General features: G+C 56.6%; 1 protein-coding gene and 1 long non-coding RNA gene across 2 annotated transcripts in view; both read left to right on the top strand.

Annotated features, from left to right (window-relative positions):
• The window catches only part of jakmip3 (Janus kinase and microtubule interacting protein 3), a 569,034-nt gene that overhangs the window by 526,664 nt on the left and 19,364 nt on the right, over window positions 1–23,006 (top strand). The gene's annotated exons all lie outside the window — the stretch shown is intronic.
• LOC140392427 (uncharacterized) lies at window positions 3,460–19,011 on the top strand. Its single transcript, XR_011935345.1, has 2 exons — window positions 3,460–3,728; window positions 18,802–19,011. It is a non-coding gene; the product is annotated as an uncharacterized lncRNA (long non-coding RNA).

The raw sequence follows: 23,006 nt of genomic DNA, 5'->3' as shown, positions 1-23,006 counted from the left end.
GAACGCCATCATCTGGGAGAATCGCCCCCATTATATTTATGTATTCAGCAAACTAAAACAAGGGGCGGGATTCTCCGACCCCCCGCCAGGTCGGAGAATCGCCGGTGGCTGGCATGAATCCCGCCCCGGTGGTTGCTGAATTCTCCGGCACCGGATATTCGGCGGGGGTGGGAATCGCGCCGCGCCGGTTGGTGGGCTCCGCCCGGCGATTCTCCGGCCGCGATGGGCCGAAGTCCCGCTGCTGGAATGCCTGTCCCGCTGGCGAGAATCAAACCACCTCTCTTCCCGGCAGGGCAAGGCGGCGCGGGCGGGCTCCGGGGTCCTGGGGCGGGGCACGGGGCGATCTGGCCTCGGGGGGTGCCCCCACGATGGCCTGGCCCGCGATCGGGGCCCACCGATCCGCGTGCAGGCCTGTGCCGTGGGGGCACTCTTTTCCTTCCGCCTTCGTCATGGTCTCCACTTTGGCGGAGGCGGAAGAGACCCCCCTCCACTGCGCATGCGCGGGGATGCCGTGAGCGGCCGCTGACGCTCCCGCGCATGCGCCGCCCGGCAAAGTCTGGCGCGGCACCAAAGGCCTTTCCCGCCAGCTGGCGGGGCGGAAATCAGTCCGGCGTGGGCCTAGCCCCTCAAGGTTAGGGCTCGGCCCCTCAAGATGCGGAGGATTCCACACCTTTGGGGCGGCGCGATGCCGGACTGATTCGCGCCGCTTTTGGCCAGTCGGCGGACATCGCGTTGATTGCCGAGAATCCGGCCCAAGTACTCTGATTCAAAAATGTGATGCTCATGATATTTTTCCGAATCAAGTTCAAACTATATTATTTAATTTATGATGACATAACCCACTGTATTAGTTATTCAAGTGGATTATGGAAAGCATGACATTTTTGCCATGTAGATTCATTGCTGTGTTCTGATCACCTGTGTGTTTGAGGGTTGCTGAATCAGTGTAGATAAGTGTGTGGTAATAGCATTATGAATGATAACTGAAGCTGATGTATATTAAGTAAAAAGTAACTAGTGTCGCCATAGTCCCAGGTGACCATAGGCTGCTTTCCCCTTTGAGGGGAGAGCTGACCGGTGGTGATTTAACCTGAGGATCACCACACTTCTGGGAATTGACTGTATAATCTAGACCGACACCTCACTGTAGCACAGGACAGCGATGCACATTTGGAGGTATAATACCAACAGTGCAGAAGGAGGCCATTCAGCCTATCGAGTCTCCACCGACCAATAGAGCATCCCACCTAGGCTCAATCCCCCACCCCACCTTATCCCTGTAACCCCACCTAATCGTTGGACAATAAGGGACAGCCAATCCACCTAACCTGCTCATCTTTGGACTGTGGGTGGAAACCAGAGCACCCGTCACGCAGGTAGGGGAAGTATGTGCAAACTCCACACAGTCACCCGAGGTCAGAATTGAACCCGAGTCCCTAGTGGTGTGAGGTAGCAGTGCTAAGCACTGTGCCACCATACCAGGCAGCACGGTAGCATTGTGGATAGCACAATTGCTTCACAGCTCCAGGGTCCCAGGTTCAATTCCAGCTTGGGTCACTGTCTGTGCGGAGTCTGCACATTCTCACCGTGTGTGCGTGGGTTTCCTCCGGGTGCTCCGGTTTCCTCCCACAGTCCAAAGATGTGCAGGTTAGGTGGATTGGCCATGATAAATTGCCCTTAGTGTCCAAAATTACCCCTAGTGTTCGGTTGGATTACTGGGTTATGGGGATAGGGTGGAGGTGTGGACCTTGGTAGGGTGCTCTTTCCAAGAGCCGGTGCAGACTCGATGGGCCAAATGCCTCCTTCTACACTGTAAGTTCTATGGAATACCGTCCTGTTTAGATGAGACATGAGACCAAAGCCCCTGCTTTGCTCTCTCAGGTGACATAAAAGAACCTACATACCATAATTTGAAGAAGGGCAGGGATTTTCTCCTAATGCTCCTTGACCTTTATTCTTCAACTAGCACCACGAGGATAGATTATCCGTGCATGGAATCTTTCATTGGTGCAAACTGACTGCTCCACATACCTGCATTACAATTGCACTTCAAAATTACTTCTTCTGCTGTGAAAAGCTTTGGGAAATAATGAGGATGTTAAAGGTATAAAAACATAGGAACACTGAATTGCTAGACAAATACAGACCAATGTCCAGTCATTTACTTTGTGCTGTCCTCATGGTTGTCTGATCCAATGATAATGGAGCTGTTAACAAATCATAGTAATCTCTATTAATTAATTTCCAGCAGTGGTATTTTAATTAGTGTGATTTTAACAGTCGGCTAAATTGCTAATCTTTGCGCCATCCAGCTCTGTATGATTGTAAGTTTGTTTTTTCGCCCCCTAGGAGGGGAGCAGCTGGCCTAAACTCACTATCTCCACATCACAGGCATCGAGAACAAACCCATGCCCTGCCACTCTATGATTGATTAATTCATGGGCTTCGTCACTGTTGGTGACATTTATTCCTGTACCTAGTTCTTTCAGGACTCTAATGCTTCATCAATGTAGGGCTTAAGTCAACAGCCTCTGGCTCAGAAGCAAGAATGCCACCACTGAGCCGTGTGTGAAAATCAATGAAAATCAGTCAAAGTTTAACTTTATTAACACCCAGATCCAGTACCTGAACAGTATTTCCAGCAATGGTGTTTTAGTTAGTGTAATGCTGTAGCTGCTGAAATTGCTGCAATTTGTTCTCTGTCTTCATTCTCCGACCATTTGTCTCCCCTTATCTGATAACAGTGTTGAAATATGATTCTACAGGAGCCCATTAGTCCCTCACCTGAGTGCACTTTCTTCATCTGTGAGCATAAACAGTGAGGGTTGAACCTGATTGTTCTATTTATATCTAGCAAACACCCTGCCTGACTTTTTAAACATCCTTTTTCACCAATTCTAGTACCCCATCAACATTGGGCAACGTAACATTGGGCTAACCTGCTACCTTCCTGATTGTTATGGCTTACTTCACATTGTACAGTGCATTTCACCTCTGGGAGCTTTACCTGTAATTTAAACAAGGGCATTAATGAATACCGATCAGACAGACAAATGCTCAACTTCATGCACTGAAGAAGCATTTCCTACTATTAGTGGAGATGCTATTCATTAACAAAGTTACTGTTATGTGTATATCTCTTTTGATGCTGGAAAATCTATGCAAGATTAGAGCTGACACTGTCAAAAGTACAGTGGAGGGGTATACTCAGTAGAAAAGCTGTTTTTACATTTGCTGTAGGAGGATTGGAAATTCACTGCACACTAAATATATATGAATTTTCACATACAACTTGTAATACTATAAAATATATTGCAAAACAGAGCAGAAAATGCACACATTTCAGCTTACTGTGAGTTCTGATTTTGACTGGGCTGTATATCAGGAGAAAGCTACTCCCAGTTACATTCACGTGTCATCTACCAGCTAGTGATGGAGTGCCTTTGAGAGAGACTTAATGATAGATTGCCAGCCAGACCTGGTTAGGGAGTAAGAAGCATATGCTGATACAATTTAAAGTTCAGCATGTATGGAGTGTCACACACATCACATCTTAAAATCTATGTTACGCCTAAAATGTTGGCTTAAATAATCCCAATATGATAAACTGACAATGGTGATTCACTCAAATATCAGCACTTGAGCTGCGACCTGCATGGCTATGAATCCAGTGCAGGAAGGTGAGATTCGGCAGGGCATGGACACAGTGGATTGAATGGCCTCTGAAGGTATTGTGAATTTTCGATGATTCTACACTTAGGACATACTATTACCAATTGGAAACCAGAAACCTCTAAAATCAACGTTTAAGCTCATGTTGTTTGCCAGTTGCTTTCGTTTTACCAATGACAACTAACCAATCAAGTTGCACAATTACTTGCACAGCATTTTAGTGGTCAATTTGCTAAAATAACAAACATAATGGGTGCAATTCGGTGACCTCGTCTGCATCGGACTTGGTGTCAGGATGAGGGTGTGAATCTCGCGAGAGGCTTTCACAGGCTGAGATCCAGGCGCATATTTAATAGTTCATTTAAATATGCATTCAACGGATTCATCCGGGGCCTGGGATTCACTGGGAGACTTCACCAGGGCGCCATTTAGTGCTGGTCCACACAAATGTGGACGAGTCATAATGGCACCTGGGGGAGTCTCCTAGACCATTGGAGACCCCCAGGTAATAGGGAACAGGGCAGGATGGCACTCCCTCTAGCACCTGAGTACATTGGCAGTGCCACCTGGCACTGCCAGGGTACCTGTGTGGCACTGTCAGGCAGGGACACTGCCAGAATGGCAGTGCCCAGGTGCCAGGTGGCCCAAGCCAGGGGCCACGCCCAGGGGTGACTTTCTCATAAGAGGTCGAGTGAGAGGTGGCTCGAGGACCCCTGAAGTGGTAATTTGGGTGAAGGAGGGGGGTTCCAGAGGCCTCAGTGCGGGCACTGAGGGGATTTGAAAGATCAGGGCTGCCTTTAAAATTGGTGCCCTGTGGCGTCATTCTCCGACCCCCCGCTGGGTTGGAGAATCGCCGGGGGCTGCCGTGAATCCCGCCCCGCCGGTTGCCGAAGTCTCCGGCACCGGATATTTGGCGGGAGCGGGAATCGGGCCGCGCCGATTGGCGGGCCCCCCCGCTCGATTCTCCGGCCCGGATGGGCCGAAGTCCCGCCGATAAATTGCCTGTCCCACCGGCGTGGATTAAACCACCTTTTGAACGGCGGGACAAGGCGGCGTGGGCAGGCTCTGGGGTCCTGGGGGGGGGGGGGGGGGGGCGCGGGCGATCTGGCCATGGGGGGTGCCCCCACGGTGGCCTGGCCAGCGATCGGGGCCCAGCGATCCGCGGGCGGGCCTGTGCCATGGGGGCACTCGTTCCCTTCCGCCTCCGCCACGGTCTCCACCATGGCGGAGGCGGAAGAGACTCCCTCCACTGCGCATGCGTGGGAAACTGTCAGCGGCCGCTGACGCTCCCGCGCATGCGCCGCCCGGAGATGTCATTTCCGCGCCAGCTGGCGGGGCAACAAAGGCCGTCTCCGCCAGCTGGCGGGGCGGAAATTCCTCCGCCGTTGGCCTAGCCCCTCAATGTTGGGGCTCGGCCCCCAAAGCTGGGGAGCATTCCGCACCTTTGGGGCGCCGCGATGCCCGTCTGATTGGCGCCGTTTTGGGCGCCAGTCGGCGGACATCGCACCGTTTCGGGAGAATTTCACCCCAGATCCATAAGTAGTCTTCCTGCACTAGCGAGCTGAGCTCGTCAGTGCAGGAAATGACTTAAAAATGCAATCTCAATGGGCAGTTCCTTACCGAGGCCAAAATGAATGGCAAAGTGTCATTGAATAGCGGGGTCTTCCTCAGCGCTGCAGGCGCCTAGAAACACCTCGCTAAATGTGCCATTGAGGTCCACTGAAACACCCCCAATATTTATTAAAATGTGAAAAGTTTAAGAAATAATTGAAATATCAGTAAAATTATACATGGACTGCTAGCAACCTCATATTGTAGCCTTCCTTCCCAAAGGCTTCACTTTTTTAACGGGTTTGGGTTAGTTTTTTTCATGAAGCAGGAGTTGCTCATGTCAATCTTATATCCCCAGCTTTCCTCGGGGCTTCAGGTATGCAGAGTGTGTTCACCTTGCTGCCTCTTTCCCCATTAATCATGTTTTGCTAGTAGGCATCCCAGTACGTGCCTGCCACATTTTGTGTCACCTTCATACTTCACTTCCTCTCACAGGACAAGACTGTATTGGACTCTCACTGTGCTGCTGCTGGATTCCAGACCGGGATTCAGTTGAAACAAATACCAAAGAACATGGGCGAATTCTCCGATCCCTGCTCCGGGCCGGAGAATCGGCGCAACTGCGCCATGCCGCCCCGACGCTGGCACGGGATTCTCTAAGGAGCGAAGAATCGGCACCATTTGCGCCGGTGTTTTTGGTGCGGCTGGGCTGCCGACTCTCCGGCCTTGATGGGCCGAGCGGCTGCGCGGAAACGGCAGAGTCCCGCTGGCGCCGTTCACACCTGCTCGCAGCCGGCGGGAACTCTGCGCGCAGGGTCGGGAGGCGGCCTGTGGGAGGGTGGAGGAAGGGGGCTCCTTCACCGGGGGGGAGGGGCTCTGATGTTTGGCCCTCGATCGGGGCCCACCGATCGGCGGGCCGGCCTCTCCAGCCCCGGCCCTATTTTGTTACGCGACCGGCCCCTGAACCCCCACGCCATGTTGCATCGGGGCCGGAGCGTTGAGGAAGTCCCCTGCGCATGTGCGGGTTGGTGCAGCGCCCAGTTGACGCTGGGAAGGGAAGCTGGGGCAAGAATTGGTAGTGCCCGTTTCGCGCCGTCGTGAAACGTGACGGCGTTCATGACGGCACGGACACTCTGCCTCCATTTTGGAGAATCCTGCCTCTGAACTCCTGTTTTACGCACAATTCCCTAGAATGTATCAGTAGCATTAATAGTCCATCTCTGGTTACACTGAGGTGCTTGTTGACCTGCTCCTCAAATTGCAACAGTTCTGATGGTGAAATAGTTTTCACAACGGTAGCTTCACAGCAATTATTTACAACAGGGTGACTTGCTAAGCCATATCGGAAAGAATTAAGAGTCAGCTACATAATGTGTGACTGCGGTCACATGCAGGCTAAAACACAATAGGGGTGGCAGGCACGTCCCTGAGGCACATTTGTGAAACAATTGGGATTTTACCACAATACACAGAGTTTCATGATTATTTTATGTTGGTAGCTACAAGTTACCATATCTGTTGGAAACAGATGGATGGACAGATGCAAAAACATACTTCCAGGAATCAGACAAAAGCAGCAACTATGGGGTTGGATTCTCCAATCGCGGAGGCTGCGGCCGAGGCGGAAGGAAAAGAGTACCCCCCACGGCACAGGCCCGTCCTTGGATAGGTGGGCCCCGATCGCGGGCCGAGCCACCGTGGGGGCGCCCCCGGTGCCAGATCGCCCCGCGCCCCTCCCCGCCAGACCCTGGAGCCCGCCCGCACCGCCAGTCCCGCCGATAAGGTAGGTGGTTTGATTCACTTCGGCGGGACTGGCATGACAGCAGCGGGACTTCGGTCCATCGCGGGCCGGAGAATCACCGGGAGGGGTGGCCCGGCGACCGGCGCGGCGTGATTCCCGCCCCCGCCGGGGGGGTCGAAGAATCCCGCCCGAGATCCCTACCCACCAGTGATGTTAAACTCAGGCCCTGCCCCTTCCTTCACTGTTGGCCGATACCAAGCAGATAAAATGTAACCACAAAATGGCAGACTTGTCAGCTGAGCAGTTGAAAGCTGTACAAATCAGGGGCGTCATTCTCCGACCCCCCGCCGGGTCGGAGAATGGCCGTTGGCCGCCGTGAATCCCGCCCCCGCCGAAGTCTCCGCTCCCGGAGATTGGGCGGGGGCGGGAATCGGGCCGCGCCGGTTGGCGGGACCCCCCACTGGATTCTCCGGCCCGGATGGGCCGAAGTCCCGCCCAGGAATTGCCTGTCCCGCCGACGTAAATCAAACCTGGTATTTACCGGCGGGACCAGGCGGCGTGGGCGGGCTCCGGGGTCCTGGGGGGGGGGGCGCGGGGCGATCTGACCCCGGGGGGGTGCCCCCACGGTGGCCTGGCCCGCGATCGGGGCCCACCGATCGGCGGGCCTGTGCCGTGGGGGCACTCTTTCCCTTCCGCCTCCGCTACGGCCTCCACCATGGCGGAGGCGGAAGAGACTCTCCCCACTGCGCATGCGCGGGAAACTGACAGCTGCCGCTGACGCTCCCGCGCATGCGCTGGGAAACTGACAGCGGCCGCTGACGCTCCCGCGCATGCGCCGCATTTCCGCGCCAGCTGGCGGGGAAACAAACGCCATTTCCGCCAGCTGGTGGGGCGGAAATCCCTCCGGCGTCGGCCTAGCCCCTCAATGTTGGGGCTAGGCCGCCAAAGATGCGGAGCCTTCCGCACCTTTGGGCCGTCGCGATGCCCGTCTGATTGGCGCCGCCGTTGGGGGAGAATTTCGCCCCAGATTCCCCAACCCAAACCCACCTCTGACCCACCCACTTCCAGCTTTAACTGAAGCAGGAATGTGGGAGGCCAACCGTCTCCTCAGGAGGCAGTTTGGCATCTTTAAAACAATAATGTGGCTGCTTATTGCTTTATCTCACATTTTTGGAGTTTAACTCTGGATGATTGGCTCCCCAGGTCACTGCCCCCTCCTCGAGATTTCCAGTTCCCCTCCGACCTCCCCATGTAGACCACAGGGTCAGCGGAACTCTTCCTCGATGATGTTGCCCCATTCCTCCAGTCAGCCCCATTCTCCCCAACATTATGACCGATCTCCTTCCCTCACCCCCTCAACCCAACACCCTCCCTCCCCCAGAATCAGCTCTGTACCCCCATTCTACCCAGTCAGACCCGATTGTGCCCTCCTGCTCTGGACAAGGAGATACTTTATACTGCCACCTCCATTGACCTGTTGCCCACTTTACTGAATGCTTAACCATTCAGGAAGGCTGGTTTCCAGCGGGGGAACGCATTGGTGAGATCATGGGCCAAATTCTCCGTTATCGGCGGAAAGTCCGCCGATCGGCGCAAAAAACGGCGCAAATCCGACTTGCGTCACATCGGAAAAATGGGTTGAAAGTCTCCGGCCCGAAATGGGCTAGCAGCGACGTAACGGGATCCGCGCTTGCGCACGTGGTTCACGCCGTGCAGTGTCATACGCGCCGCACGGCGTGACGGTTCATAAGGCCGCGCTGCTCCCCCCCACCCGACCGGAACACCCGACTGGATGGCTGGCCGCCGCTCAGCCCCGAGGATCGGGTCACGGGATGTGGAGGCGCTCCTGGACGCAGTGGAGCAGAGGAGGGACGCCCTGTATCCCGGGCATGGCCGCTGAGTTGCCCCACGCCACAGCCGGCGTCTGTGGAGGGAAGTGGCAGAGGCCGTCACCGCTGTGGCCCTGACACCACGGAGAGGCACCCAGTGCCACAAGAAGGTGAACGACCTCGTCAGAGCAGGCAGGGTGAGCCTCCCCCATAGCCCCCCTCCCCCATATCCCCCCTCCCCCATATCCCCCCTCCCCAATATCCCCCCTCCCCCATATCCCCCTCCCCCATATCCCCCCTCCCCCATATCTCCTCTCCCCCATATCCCCCCTCCCCATATCCCCCCTCCCCCATATCCCCCCTCCCCCATATCCCCCCTCCCCCATATCCCTCATATACCACTCCCCAATATCCCCCCTCCCCCATATCCCCATAACCCCCTCCCCCATATCCCCTCTCCCCATATACCCCCTCCCCCATATCCCCCATCCACCATACCCCCCTCCCCCATATTGCCCCCTCCCCCATATCCCCCATGTCCCCCCTCCCCCATAGCCCCCCTCCCCCATATCCTCCCTCCCCATATCCTCCCTCCCCAATATCCCCCCTCCCCCTCCCCATATCCCCCCTCCGCATATCCCACCCTCCCCTCCCCCATATCCCCCCTCCCCCATATCCCCACTCCCCATATCCCCCCTCCCCCATATCCCCCTCCCCATTCCCCCTCCCCATATCCCCCCTCCCCCATATCCCTCCTCCCCATAACCCCCCTCCCCATATCCCCCCTTCCCCATATCCACCCTCCCCATATCCCCCCTACCCCATATCCCCAAGTGAATCCAGCCCTAACCTTAACCTCTGCAATGCACGCGCAACCGATGGCATGCATTCATATACCTGCCTGACAATGTTGCCTTTTACCCCTGCCACCACCCCCACCCGCCCCCCCCCCCCCAACAGGAGAAGCGCGCACACAACAATAGGGAGCATGTGAGGACTGGAGGAGGCCCCGCTGATGAGAGGCCACTGACCGAACACGAGGAAAGGGCCCTGGAACTGGCTGGTGGACCTGAGGACCGGGAGGTTGCTGATGCAGAGGTCGGGGGCGTACTAGCAAGTGAGCCACCGACAGCCCATCCCCATATCCCCCCTCCCCTATATCCCCCTCCCCCTATCACCTGATCACTGCCTGATGTCTAACCATGCATGCTTCATTGTGTATCGCAGGACCAAACGTCCAGGCACCCATCCCCGCAGATGCAGACCGCCCGCAGGATGCCCCTCGGAGGCAATGGGAGACAGAGAGACCCGGACCCTCCAGCATGCGACGCCCGCAGGATGCCCCTCGGAGGCCACGGGAGACAGAGAGACCCGGACCCTCCAGCATGCGATGCCCGCAGGATGCCCCTCGGAGGCCACGGGAGACAGAGAGACCCGGACCCTCCAGCATGCGACGCCCGCAGGATGCCCCTCACACACCACGGTAGATGGAGAGACCTGGAGCAACAGGGAGATGACACCCCCGTCACGTGCGGGAGCGACCACCCAGCGACGAGGGGGGCAGCCACAGGCCCCCGTCATATCCGAGCCAGGACACCACTACCCAGGACACCACTACCCAGGACACCACTACCCGGGACAGCACTGCCCAGGACACCCCTACCCGGGACAGCACTGCCCAGGACACCCCTACCCGGGACAGCACTACCCAGGAAGACAAAATACCAGACAGTGACTCAGAGTGGATGGGTGGCGACGAACCCCCACCCCAAAGTGCCATGGACTCAGAGTGGGACGAAGAGCACGACACAACGCCACTGCTGTCACCAACACCCTCCACCATCGCAGAAACACTCACCTCGGTTGGGCACTTTAGCGATGAGGCGTCTGCTACACTCATTGGTGCGTACAACACAGCCGTCCCGGTACAGCTGGTGGAGGTAGGAGCGGCAGAGGGGCCAGGCGGTCGGAGGGCAGCCCAGCCCAAGCGAACATCTGCCGCCCAGATGGATCCCGGGTTCCTGGAGTTTCCACACCCACCCATAGCCCCGATGCAACTACCGACCCGGAGATGAGCGAAGAGGGTGACGGCCGGCTTGCGGCGGCTGCAGTCGCAGGTGGAGGAGTCCACCCGCGTCCAGGAGCTGGGAGTGGTGCCGGTCATGTGTGCCACCTAGGCCGACACCGCACGGGTGGCGTCCGCGGTGGAGGCAATGGGTGCGACGGTGTCAGACATGGGGAACGGTTTGCGAGGCCTGGGGCTTTCCGTGCAGGCGGCGTCTGTGGCCCAGGACATGGCTGCCCTCTCACAGGAGGCCATGAGCCAGTGCCAGCGCCAGATGGCAGAGGCGCTCAACACCATAGCCAAGTCTCAGCAGGCCATAGCCCAGTCTCAGCAGGCCATGGCCCAGTCTCAGCAGGCCATGGCCCAGTCTCTGCAGGCCATGGCCCAGTCTCTGCAGGCCATCGCTGAGGGCATCGGCGCCAGTGGCCATGTGCGAGCCGGCGTCACACTGTCACAGACAGGGTTTGCCAACCCCCTGGGCTCCATGGCTGCAAACTTGCAGACCCCTGTCGATACCAGCACGGGCCTCCAGGACTGGCAGCGCCAGATGTCGGTGGGGGCGTTGGATGGCCAGTCCGTTCGCATCCCCCACCCATGTAGAGGCCTGGGGGCCATCGGGCACCCCGAGGGAGGAGGAGGTGGTGTGGTCCGTCCCGGCTCCCCCTGTAGGTGAGGTCCCCGAACACCGCGAAACCTCGGACTCCCCCCCTTCCGTCCCAGGTGCATCAGGTGGGCAACGGGCAGGACAGGCTGGCAGCTCGCCATCCCAGTCGCCCGGGCCGCAGCCTGGCCCATTTAGGCCAGGACGCCCCAGGAAACGGCCGCCAAAGGGATCCAGTGTCAGAGGGCAGGAATCACAGGAGTCCACCTCCAGTTCTGCTGTACCGTCTGGGGAACCACGTAGACGTAGTCAAAGGGCCCGTAAGGCCAAACAATTAGACACTGAGTAAGTTGGCACGGGTGCAGGGCACAGATGAGTTTTAGGGGCTAGGGCACGTGCATGAACTCCTTTGGTTATTAAAGTCAATGTTACACTTACAGAAGCTGCCTTTGTGCTCTGTCCAAAGCGTGCGGGGGTGTCATGTACGTTGAGCGCAAGTGTGTGTGTGAGGGGTGGTCTTACCTCAGCCCCAGGTGAGTCTGCCCCCTTCCCCCTGGGCCGCCATCAACATCCCCCCGGGCAGAGGACGGGACCGTGCGCTGCAGTGTCACAGCCGCATGCAGGGATGGTCCGGGTGGATGGTGGTACTGTGGCCATGGGTCAGACATAGTCCAACGATGTGGAGCCAGGAGCTCACCGCAGGGCGGGCTGTCATCATCCTCCATGGCCTGCAATAGACACGCGTCCACCCGCAACTGTGTGAGCCCGGCCCGTTGTGCCACAGGTGGATCGGCAATGGGGGGGGGGTGCATGCGGGTGGCGTGGGTGGGGTTGGGGAGGGGGGTGAGGGTGCTGGGTGGGTGGATGGGTGGGGGGTGTGGGTGGTCGGCTGTTGCCATGGTGTGCGGTCTGTGGCCATACTACCCGATTCCCACGCCCATATAGTCAGTGAAGCGGGCGGCTATCAGTCTGTCTCGTGCCCGCTGGGCCAGCCGGTAACGGTGGACAGCCACCCGCCTGTGTCTACCCCGTCTGCCCTGACCATTACCCCCATCCCCCTCATCTGGGGAGGACTGCGCCTCTTCCTGCTGCTCCTCCACTCCGCCCTCCTCTGCCTGCGGCACATCGCCCCTCTGCTGGGCTATGTTGTGCAGGACACAGCACACCACAATGATGCGGCCGACCCTATCTGACCGATACTGGAGGGCGCCCCCAGAGAAGTCCAGGCACATGAAACGCATCTTCAGCACGCCAAAGCACCTCTCTATCACTCCCCTTGTCACTACATGGGCATCATTGTAGCGGTTCTCCGCCTCATTGCATGGCCTCCGTATAGGCGTCATCAGCCACGATTGCAATGGGTAGCCCCTGTCGCCCACAAAGAGCCCCTCAGCCGGGGATGGCGTCCCTCGTACATGCCGGGGATGGATGACCGCGACAACACGTATGAGTCGTGTACACTGCCTGGGTAACGGGCGCAGACGTGCAGGATCATCATGCGGTGGTCGCAGACCACCTGTATGTTCATTGAATAGGTCCCCTTCCTATTGGTGAACACGGCCCTGTTATCTGCAGGTGGCCGCACGGCGACGTGCATCCCATCAATCGCGCCCTGGACCATGGGGAACCCGGCCACGGCAGAGAAGCCCACGGCCTGGGCATCTTGGCTGGCCCGGTCCACAGGGAAGCGGATGTAGCGGTGCGCCATGGCATATAGGGCATCTGTCACTGCCCGGATGCACCGATGCCCCGATGTCTGCGATATGCCGGACAGGTCCCCACTCGGTGCCAGGAATGACCCCGTTGCATGAAAGTTCAGCGCCACCGTAACCTTGACGGACACGTGGAGAGGGTGTCCCCCGCCAGTGCCACGCGGTGACAGGTGTGCCAGCAGGTTTCCCGCCTAATCCGGAGTCTCCTCCTGCATTCCCGGTCCGTAAGGTCCTGGTACGACTGCCGGGGCCGGTACACACGGGGCACCCTCGGGTGCCTCCGTTGCCGTGGGGCCGCGACGTCCTCCTCCCCCACCTCGTCCTGTCGGTCAGGTGTCCCTCCAACCTGGGCGGCTGCCGCCTGTCCCTCTGCGGCAGCCTGCGCCGCCTCTCTGGCACGCTCCTCCTCCTCCTCCTCATCCAGGGCAACATAGACATTAGCGGCCAACATCGCTGGATGATCGGAAAACATGATGGCCTGGTGGGGGGGGATGGGAACGACGACATGTCATCATTGCCCATATCCCCTCCTCCCCCCAGCCAGGTGGCATGGACCGCATGGGTCCAACTGTTGGAGGCTGGCACCTGGCCAGGAGGACCAACTCACTTGCACTCGCATCCCCCTCCCCGGCACGGACCCCCCCATCCCCCTCCCCGGCACGGACTCCCCCATCCCCCTCCCCGGCACGGACCCCCCCATCCCCCTCCCCGGCACGGACCCCCCCCCAACCTCCTCACTGGAACGGACCCCAACCTCCTCCCCGGCACGGACCCCCATCCCCCTCCCCGGCACGGACTCACCCCCCCCAACCTCCTCCCCGGCACGGACCCCCCATCCCCCTCCCCGGCACGGACCCCCCATCCCCCTCCCCGGCACGGACCCCCCACCCCCTCCCCAGCACGGACCCCCCATCCCCCTCCCCGGCACGGACCCCCCGATCCCCCTCCCCGGCACGGACCCCCCCATCCCCCTCCCCGGCACGGACCCCCCCAACCTCCTCCCCGGCACGGACCCCAACCTCCTCCCCGGCACGGACCCTCCATCCCCCTCCCCGGCACAGACCCCCCATCCCCCTCCCCGGCACGGACCCCCCATCCCCCTCCCCAGCACGGACCCCCCCATACCCCTCCCCGGCACGGACCCCCCCATCCCCCTCCCCGGCACGGACACCCCATCCCCCTCCCCGGCACGGACCACCCCCAACCTCCTCCCCGGCACGGACCCCCCATCCCCCTCCCCGGCACGGACCCCCCATCCCCCTCCCCGGCACGGACCCCCCCACCCCCTCCCCGGCACGAACCCCCCCATCCCCCTCCCTGGCACGGACTACCCTCCCGGCACTCCCCCGGAGCCCAGCCCACTCTAACCACCCCCACCGCCGCACACACACAACCCGAGACACACCTCTCCCCACACATTCAGACTGCGGCCACGCCATCGCCTGCCCAGAGCCAACCCCCCAGGCCGTCTCTCACCTCCACGCTGGTCGGCATGAACCTGGAGCACAGGGTCACGCCGATGAAAAGGAGGTTTAATTTACGTCGACGTGAACGGTCATCACGTCGACGGGACTTCGGCCCATCCGGAAGGGAGAATATCGGGAGGCCGAAAATCGGCTGCCTTGCGCAGACCCGTGCCATTCTCCGACGGCAGTGGCGCCATTAATGCCCCGCCGACTTTTCTCCCTTCGGAGACTTCGGCAACCGGCGGGGGCGGGATTCACGGCGGCCAACGGCCATTCTCTGACCCTCTGGGGGGGTCGGAGAATGACGCCCCTTATACCTGTTGTACACTCAATAGCTTGCAGAGGATTCCTAACCTCCACTGACCCAAAACCAACCCCATGTCAACCTTACTCCCAGCAAGTCAGAGAAGTTAAAATCCAGGACCAGGCATTCACCACTGAACTAAACTACATTCTATTCTTCCTCCAAGTGCTGACAAACCTCGATCCCCCTCCCCAGTCTCCCAAGTTTCCAATTGCCATTCCAGAGTGATACCAGACTATGTCATCCTGCTATGTAATGAGAAATACTCAGCATAGTAAAAATTAAGCATTCAGTTCCTCTGTCACGTGTTAAATTCATGTTGACAGGTGGCTGGCCCAGATGCTTGTTTTTGATTTCCAATGTGTAATACCTAATCTATCATTCTTAAATCATTCCTTTCTGGGAGGAATAATAGTGCTGGCTGGCTACATGGTTTTATTCACAACTTATTTAAATTCTGGTTGCATTAGACCTCCCTGCACTACATCCAGGGCTAGGATGACTTTTGTCAACCACCTCCGCCCAAGCCTGGCTTATTTCTTGCAAGTTCGTGGAGAATCAGGGACGGGAATCTCTGATCCTGAGGCTTAAGTGTTGATGCCGTCGTAAACGCCGTCGTGTTTTACGACGGCGTGAACAGGTCCCCAGGTGGCGGAGCCCTTCAGGCGGCTAGCACGGCACTGGAGCGATCCACGCCGCTCCAGCTGCCGATACAGACCTCAAATGTGTGGCGCGAGTCTGCGCATGCGCACTGCGACCGGCGCGATTACGCGCATGTGCAGTGGCTTCCTCCTCCGCGCCGGCCCCAACACAACATGGCGTAGGGCTACAGGGGCCGCATGGAGCAAATGAGGCCCCCAGCCTGAGAGGCCGGCCCGCCGATCGGTAGGCCCCAATCACACGCCAGACCACAGCAGAGCCCCACCCCCCCTCCCCCCCGGGGTCGGACCACCCTTCATCCCCCCACCAGGCCACCCCCGAAAGGATGCACGCCGAGGTCCCGCCGGGTAAGACCACATGTGGATGGCGCCAGCGGGACTCGGATTTTCTTGCAGCCACTCAGCCCACCCCGAGTTGCCTTCTTCATCTGTAGGTACTGTAAGTGTAGGTACATCCACAGTGCTGTTAGGGAGAGAGTTCCATGAGTTTGACATAGCGACAGTGCAGGAACAGCGGGTGATGAGTGACTTGTGGGGAACTTAGAGAGGCTCCCAGGTCTCTGCTGCTCTTGTTCTGCAAACATTTTTGCCCAGGACACATTTTTACCAACTGCCCATCCTTCGGGACTCACACCGGCCGACCTTCACGACCCACCATTTCCACTTACCTTTAATGTGCCAAGTGAGCCTGCTTGGTCCTCACGACCTCACTTGCTTTGTCATTCAATGTTACAGTTCTGATAATTACTTCAGCTGATGATTTAAGATATCACTGCACCATTGAAAAAAATAAAGAGGTTTGTCCTGGAATGTCTTCAAATGTCTTTGAGGGTTTTAAACTTTCATTTGCCAGTGTTTCCCTGCATATAATACTTTGAATCCTGATGTGCAGTGGCACAATTAATAACCTATATCTCAAGTAATCATCTTTATGCTGCTTTGTTCATGTTTTCAGCTTATTTTTCCTGGGTTGTGCACCAGAGACCCAGGTGTTCACTCCAGCACTGCTGGCAGCTGCAAAATGGAGGACTCTCTCTCACGCCCAGAACACGTGACATCAGCATGGGAAGCCTGCTCTCTGCCGCCGGGGGGCAACGTGAATCCCGCCCCCGCCGGCCGCGGAATTCTCCGGCGCCGGAGAATTGGCGGGGGCAGGAATCGTGCCGCGCCGGTCGTCGGTCGCTGGCAGCAGCCCCCCCGGCGATTCTCCAACCCACGATGGGCCGAAGTCCCGCTTGTGCTATGCAGGTCCCGCCGGCGTAAATTGGACTACGTCCCTTACTGGCGGGACCTGGCGGCGCGGGCCGACTCCGGAGTCCTGGGGGGAGGGGTGCGGGGAGATCTGGCCCCGGGGGGTGCCCCCACGGTGGCCTGGCCCTCAATCGGGGCCCACCGATCCGCGGGCGGGCCTGTGCCGTGAGGGCACTCTTTTCCTACGCATCAGCTGCTGTGGTCCTCCGCCATGGCGACGCGTAGGTGAACACCCCTGCGCATGCACGGGGATGACGTCGGCAGCCGCTAATGCTCCCGCGCATGCGCGGACCCGTGCCTAGCCCCTAAAGGTGCGAAGGATTCTGCACCTTTGGGGCGGCCCGACGCCGGAGTGGTTCACACCACTCCGTCCCGTCGGGACCCCCCGCCCCGCCGGGTATGGGAGAATCCCGCCCGTGTTCTTTCACTTGACCGATTGACAATTGTCAAAAGTAACAACCTGGCATCCACATTATTTAATGGCCAATTATATTTTTCAATCACACTACTGTCATCACTCATCTTAGTGAGGCACCACAAAACGTTTGAGACCTGGTAAGACTGGTCTCGACCATTTCCCCGGGGTTTACGTGGTCTCCTGCTGGTGTTAAGCTGGGATACCAGCCAAACTCTGAGCAACATTCAGGCCGAAAGATTTGTCCATTAAATACAGAGTACATAAAAATACACATCAAAATACCACTAATTTTAAGTGTAATGCTCTTTCAGGCTGCATCTTTGACTGTCAATCTGTAATCTTTGCACTATTGCGAAGCAGCTTCAGGTACACTTGACTCAAATATCAGATCCTGATAATTTTCACTCTGCTACAGCCTTTGGAACCAGTAGCTGCAGTAAAATTTGAGCATTAGTGATGTTCTCTCTCATTGTATGGATGTAGAATAATGATGTGTGAGATCGATATCTCTGTGGATCAAATATTTCAAGCAAAAAGGTATTGCCCGAGCAAATAAACCGGTCACATCATATTCCCTGTCACAGTTGTTAAGACAATGATATCTTAATACACCATCATATGTTTCTAGGCAAGTAATATTATAAGGTCAGACTGAGGTCATGTTTGGTTGCTAAGCAAATTTGGCCATAAAAATAGATCTCTCTGAAATGGGCAGGCCAAGTTCCAGAAGTGAATTTCAGGAAGTGCAAAGCCAAAGTGGGATATTACAATACCTGATATATTTTATAACTAAAGGTTTGAGAACTCCAGTGATTCATTAAACTGTTTTGCAATAAAGTTGTTGAATTGTGGATTTTTTTCTAATCCAGTATACTTGTTCACCTGGGAGTGGAGCAGACAGCAACCTAATTGATCGTCCGTGCGATGCCATAAACCATGAGAGTAATGCTCAAGATTTGATTACAACCCGAGGTCCTTACTGCCTGCTATTATTTATAACCCAGATCAATTTTATACAAGACCCTTATTAAATTCTTGCCTTAGTGTTTGCTGTAGGTGCAAGCACCAGCTGTGTCCTCAATGTGTGGCGAGGCTCACAAAGAACTCCGACAATTATTTGGCAATTATTGTGAAATAATCAGGCATTATTCACAGGAGCGGGGTAATCTACACAATTTTATGTCAGAAAGACATCAACAAAATTTTTTTGCACGCAGGATGGAGAATCAGGCACACGAGTTAGCACACCCAATTTGTGGTGCTCCAGATTTTCATCAATCACGGTTAAATTGTCAAGCAAAGCTTTCTAGACATATTTGGCCTTGACATGACGCTATGCTAATATTAGTGTTATGGCAACTTCCTCTGCAAGTCCTGAAGTAATTGGTCAATCCAATTTTAGACACTCTGGTTCAAATAGCGAATGAAGGACGAGCTAGAAACACACTGGAATTTATTGTGGTAAACCGAAAAGATTGGTTTAGAAGACTTTGCCATCGCACATCAAAACAGTTTTGCCTTTTCTTTTATAGGACAAATTTCACAAGACTTCAAAATGAATATTGGATGGTACTGATTGCATTGTCTGAACTTGTATTGCCTGATAACTCCATAGGACATCACCAAATGTTAAAAATAAATCGCAAGAAAGATCGAAAATAGGGATTAATACATTTCCTGTGTTTTCATTTTGCCAATATCTTTGTACCTGGCAAATAAAGTAAAACAGTTTCATAAAGTAACTTTTTGCAAATACATCTCCTTACATTTTTACTTTATTCGTTATGATAATTACATTTGCCTAAGGTTAGCACAGTATATTTATTTTGTTTACGTGGATCAGATCATTCAGCAAACTCCCATGTGTGTGGATGAGGGGCAAAATTCTCCCAAAACGGCGCGATGTCCGCCGACTGGCGCCCAAAACGGCGCAAATCAGACGGGCATCGCGCCGCCCCAAAGGTGCGGAATGCTCCGCATCTTTGGGGGCCGAGCCCCAACATTGAGGGGCTCGGTCGGCGCCGGAGGGATTTCCGCCCCGCCAGCTGGCGGCAAAGGCCTTTGGTGCCCCGCCAGCTGGCGCGGAAATGACATATCCGGGCGGCGCATGCGCGGGAACGTCAGCGGCCGCTGACAGTTTCCCACGCATGCGCAGTGGAGGGAGTCTCTTCCCCCTCCGCCATGGTGGAGACCGTGGCGGAGGCGGAAGGGAAAGAGTGCCCCCACGGCACAGGCCCGCCCGCGGATCGGTGGGCCCCGATCGCGGGCCAGGCCACCGTGGGGGCACCCCCCGGGGCGAGATCGCCCCGCGACCCCCCAGGACCCTGGAGCCCGCCCACGTCGCCTTGTCCCGCCGGTAAGGTAGGTGAATCAATTTACGCCGGCGGGACAGGCAATTTATCGGCGGGACTTCGGCCCATCCGGGCCAGAGAATCGAGCGGGGGGGCCCGCCAACCGGCGCGATTCCCGCCCCCACCGAATCTCAGGTGCCGGAGACTTCGGCAACCAGCGGGGGCGGGATTCACGCCAGCCCCCGGCGATTCTCCGACCCGGCGGGGGGTCGGAGAATGTCGCCCATGGTTTTAATTCAGCCGTGAAATATGGCAATGTGAGACACAATAGGCTGAATTTTCCAGCAGGCCTTGGAATTCCAACATGCGGTCCATATGGGGGTTGTGAGCCATGCAATGTTGTCCCTACCTCCACCAGTGCAATCTTCCCGGATGGCCGCCTCTCCTAATTGATGGCCTCCATGCAGGCTGCCCTAATAAATATGGTGGGTCTGTTCCCAAAGCTGGAAGTCCAACCTGATGCTCGATCAATAACTCCAGAAGCGAGATTGGAGACAATTGAAGGCTTTATTACACTAGATGTTTCCCCCAGCAGCGCAGGTACAGAAGGCAGCTGCTGGGGAGACACAGGCTCTTATACTCGGCCTTACTGGGCGGAACCAGCAGGCAGGCTTAACCAATGAAAACAATACCTCCTACACCAATGGTCTTACAGCATTACAGGGTACCGTAGTACCTCTAATACCGACTACCACATTCACCCGCTGTTTAAAAAAAAGAGTCCGGCGGGGGTGGTGGCCTCGTATTACACAGTGGTAAAGGTTAAGGTTATGGAGGTACCTGGTATACATCAGTACAGTGGTTTTGCCTCGTTACATCGCAACTATTTACAAAATTTATTTACAGTTCAGAATGAAGCAATTAGTCGATCGGGGGCCCTGGTCGTCATCGTAGCTTCGGTGATGATACAGGCGCCGGCTCGGCATCTGTGGCTCCGGGAGCGTGGCTTTGGCTTCTTCGGCAGCTCCATCACCCCTAGACGGGACCGGTGGGAGGACCCATCCACCTGGGAAGGGGGCGGCTGTGGGGTGCGCCGGTGGAAGGGAGGGTGGGATTGGTGGTGGGGGTGTGTGTGGGGATCCAGCAGGTGCCAGGTTCCATAGTGAGACTGTATCCTGTCGGCCGTCGGTGAACACCACGTAGGCGTACTGAGGGTTAGCGTGGAGCAGATGGACCCTCTCGACCAATGGGTCCGACTTGTGCGGCTGCTCGTGTTTGCGGAGCAGGATGGGTCCAGGAGCTGCCAGCCAGGTTGGAAGCGAGGTCCCGGAGGAGAACTTCCTAGGGAAGTCAAGGAGACGTTCGTGAGGTGTTTGGTTGGTCGTGGTATACAGCAGTGACCGGATGGAGTGGAGGGCATCCGGGAGGACCTCCTGCCAGCGGGAGACTGGCAGATTCCTGGACCGTAGGGCCAGTAGGACGGTCTTCTAGACCGTTCCGTTCTCCTTCTCTACCTGTCCGTTTCCCCGGGGGTTGTAACTGGTCATCCTGCTCGAGGCAATGCCCTTGCTGAGCAGGAATTGACGCAGTTTGTCGCTCTAAAGGAGGACCCCCTATCGCTATGTATGTAGGCGGGGAAACCGAACAGCGTAAAGATACTGTGGAGGGTTTTTATGACGGTGGCTGCGGCCATGTCGGGGCAGGGAATGGCGAATGGGAACCGGGAATACTCATCAATCACGTTCAGGAAGTACGTGTTGCGGTCGGTGGAGGGGAGGGGCCCTTTTAAGTCCATACTGAGGCGTCCAAAGGGATGGGAAGCCTTTATCAGGTGCGCTTTCTCTGGCCTGTAGAAGTGCGGCTTGCACTCTGCGTAGATTTGGCAGTTCCTGGTGGCTGTCCTGACCTCCTCGACGGAGTAAGACAGGTTGCGGGTTTTAATGAAATGGAAGAATCGCGTGACCCCCGGGTGGCAGAGGTCCTCGTGGAGGGCTCGGAGGCGGTCCACTTGGAGGCATCGGCACATATGCCACGGGATAGGGCATCAGGAGGCTTGTTTAGCTTCCCGGGACAATATAAGATCTCATAGTTGTAGGTGGAGAGTTCAATCGTGTCATTCTTTATCCAGACGCGCTGTGCATTATCGAACATGAAGGCCACCGACCGTTGGTCAGTGAAGAGAATGAATCTCCTGCCGGCCAGGTAATGCCTCCAATGCCGCACAGCTTCTCTATAGCCTGGGCCTCCTTTTCAACTGAGGAATGGCGGATTCCTGAAGCGTGGAGGGTGCGTGAGAAGAAGCCATGGGTCTGCCCACTTGGCTGAGGGTGGCCACCAGAGCTACATCGGACGCGTCGCTCTCAACTTGCAAGGGGAGGGACTCGTCGATGGTGTGCATCCTGGCCTTTGCGATGTCAGCTTTGATGCGGCTGAAGGCCTGGCGGGCCTCTGTCGACAGGGGAAAAACCGTGGACTGGATTAGCGGGCGGGCCTTGTCCGCATAGTTGGGGACCCACTGGGCATAATAAGAGAAAAATACCAGGCAGCGTTTCAGGGCCTTGGAGCAGTGAGGGAGGGGGATCTCCATGAGGGGGTGCATGTATTCAGGGTCTGGGCCTATAACACCATGATGCACTACATAGCCGAGTATGGCTAGACGGTCGGTACTGAACACGCATTTATGCTTGTTATATGTGAGATTAAGGATTTTTGCGGTATGGAGGAATTTTCGGAAGTTCGTGTCGTGGTCCTGCTGGTCGTTGCCGCAGATGGTGACATTATCGAGGTAAGGAAACGTGGCCCGCAAACCATACCGGTCAACCATTCGGTCCATCTCCTGTTGGAAGACCGAGACTCCATTAGTGACACCAAAGGGAACCCTTAGGAAGTGGTAGAGCCGCCCATCTGCTTCGAAAGCAGTGTATTTGCGGTCGCTAGGGCGGTTGGGGAGCTGGAGTAGGCGGACTTTAGATCCACTGAGGAAAAGACCTTGTATTGTGCGATCCTGTTGACCAGATCGGATATGCAGGGGAGAGGGTACACGTTAAGCTACGTATACCTGTTGATGGTTTGGCTATAATCGATGACCATCCTATGCTTCTCCCTGGTCTTTACAACCACTAATTGAGCTCTCCAGGGACTGTTACTAGCCTCAATGACACCTTCCCTCAGTAATCGCTGGACCTCAAACCTAATAAAGGTCCGGTCCTGGGCACTGTACCGTCTGCTCCTGGTGGCGACGGGTTTGCAATCCGGGGTGTGGTTCGCAAACAGGGAAGGCGGATCGACCTTGAGGGTCGCGAGGCTGCAGACAGTGAGGGGGGGTATAGGCCCGCCGAATTTAAAGGTTAAGCTTTGGAGGTTGAATTGAAAATCTAACCCTAGGAGTGTGGCAGTGCAGAGGTGGGGAAGGACGTAGAGCAGGTAATTTTTAAACTCCCTTCCCT

Source organism: Scyliorhinus torazame, chromosome 16, assembly GCF_047496885.1.
Source record: "Scyliorhinus torazame isolate Kashiwa2021f chromosome 16, sScyTor2.1, whole genome shotgun sequence".
In the NCBI taxonomy this organism is placed as follows: Eukaryota; Metazoa; Chordata; class Chondrichthyes; order Carcharhiniformes; family Scyliorhinidae; genus Scyliorhinus; species Scyliorhinus torazame.
The sequence above is the reverse complement of the archived record's forward strand: the minus strand, read 5'-3'. Positions and strand labels throughout refer to the sequence as shown.